The sequence below is a fragment of the Geospiza fortis genome, unplaced genomic scaffold (genome assembly GCF_000277835.1).
Source record: "Geospiza fortis unplaced genomic scaffold, GeoFor_1.0 scaffold145, whole genome shotgun sequence".
In the NCBI taxonomy this organism is placed as follows: domain Eukaryota; kingdom Metazoa; phylum Chordata; class Aves; order Passeriformes; family Thraupidae; genus Geospiza; species Geospiza fortis.
In genome coordinates this window covers 1-1740 of record NW_005054362.1, presented here as the reverse complement: position 1 = coordinate 1740, position 1740 = coordinate 1, and the positions used below count along the sequence as shown (strand labels likewise).

The following is a 1740-nucleotide window of genomic DNA, read 5'->3' as shown; positions in this document are numbered from 1 at the left end:
GCAGAAAGTAGCACACACGAGCTCCTCACACTCCTAGGAGGCCAGCACAGGTGCACCGAGTCTGACACAAATTCTGCTCAGGGAGGGTCTGCAAAAAAACTTCCAACTGATGAATTGTACTGATTTTAAAGGGATGTTTTCTAAGCACAGAAGCACAACAAAGAACAAGCAGAAACAATTCTTAAAAACCTCTGCTAGTTTTATTTAGCATCTATGCGACTGATTTCCACCCTATAGCTTCTCACTTTGATTTGTCTGTAGGTTCAGGAAGATGAGAATGCACACTCTGCCTTCCCTGAGCTCCCCACAACAGCTGAGTGCTGCTCAGTGTGTTCAGATCACCAGGAACTGGATGACACGTACCCGGATAGACTGGAACTCCTCTGCTGGAGATTCAGGAGACAATGGCAGAGACATGCTGACTGAGGTGTCGTCCGAATTCTATTTCTTTGTGACGAGAAGTAGTTTGTTCCCAACATCTGCAACAATCCTCAGCTCACTTCTGTGATTAGTATTAGTGGCATACAAATGGCAGCCCGAGGAAATAATGTTCTAGGCTCCAAGTGGCTGGGGCAGGGGCTGATTTTTTGTTTTGTATTTGTAGGATGATTAGCACAACAGGGCTCTGATGGATGACTTGGCAACACAGAATTAAAAACTCCTCAATAGGATTACATCGACTTCTAGGAAAAGACAAAAGCCTATCACCCTTTTGAAATCTACTTTTAATCCGAAGCACACGGATTGTCACTATACTGCACCTTCCAGCTTTTCAAAGCAGCTTACTTCTGAAGACCAGGAAACATTTATTTCTACAGAAATAATGGGCAACACCCAGGCTAACCTAAGAACTGTTGTTTAATAGGGGATCTGCCAGCGTGCCAGTCCAGCTTAAAGCATGCTTTATTTCAGTCTAACATCCCCACAAAATTCTTCTCATATCTCCCAACCCTGAAATGTTATTTTTCCCTAAAGCTTCTCATCATTAGCAATTTCCAAGCAATATGGTTTTTTTACAACATTCAAAAATGTCATGCTGGACTGTACTAGAGAGTAATTTTCAAATATAAGCTTAGCAAAATTTGAATTAACTTGTCCACAGAAAAAACCTAAAAGTGAACACCTACACCCGCCTAAAAAGAGCTAACAAGCCCCTGGCAGCTACCAGCATCAAAGCACAGTGGATGTTTCTAATGCAGGATGAGGATAACAGTATCACCTTTTGTTCTCTCCAGTTTGTTTTCTCTGCAGTCATATTTGCTTCTTATGATTTTTTTAGTCTCTATCTTTTTGGGCAGCACTGAGTCTGACGACCAGGACACGAGAGTCTTTCCCTGCCGGATGGAAAGTACCAGGAAAAAAGTTAAAAAAAGAACACAGTAGTTTGAAATTAATACTTCTGGTGAGAAGCAGCACCTAACCAACAGAGCAAAAGCAAACAAAGCATGATACCTCTCTGGGGACAGAAGACTTACAAACTCTCCAGGATTTACAATTGTAGTAACCAACCCCTTCAGGACAGTAGCCAAGTGTCCCATTAGGTGGTGCTGCACCAAAGAATGATCTGAGAGGTTCCAAAGAGTGAAATGCACAATATTTTGCAAAGACATAAAATCTTGCAAAATAACAAAACTACAACAGATATAAACTGCAGGGCAAGAGTACAAGTGTCAGCTTTAAGAGCTGGAACCATCCAGGTGAGCAACTGATGACTGGATCCTCAACAGAGTTTGAGCCCTT

The 1740-nt window shown here is 42.1% G+C and overlaps 1 long non-coding RNA gene across 2 annotated transcripts; it reads right to left on the bottom strand.

Moving 5' to 3' along the window:
• Positions 1-178: 178 nt before the first annotated feature.
• On the bottom strand, positions 179-1449 carry LOC115948225. Of its 2 annotated transcripts, none has more exons than XR_004082071.1 (2): positions 1220-1449; positions 179-683 (listed from the first exon to the last, which is right to left on the bottom strand). It is a non-coding gene; the product is annotated as an uncharacterized LOC115948225 (long non-coding RNA). The 2 variants fall into 2 exon arrangements; XR_004082072.1 differs by having other exon boundaries at positions 179-661.
• Positions 1450-1740: the final 291 nt, after the last annotated feature.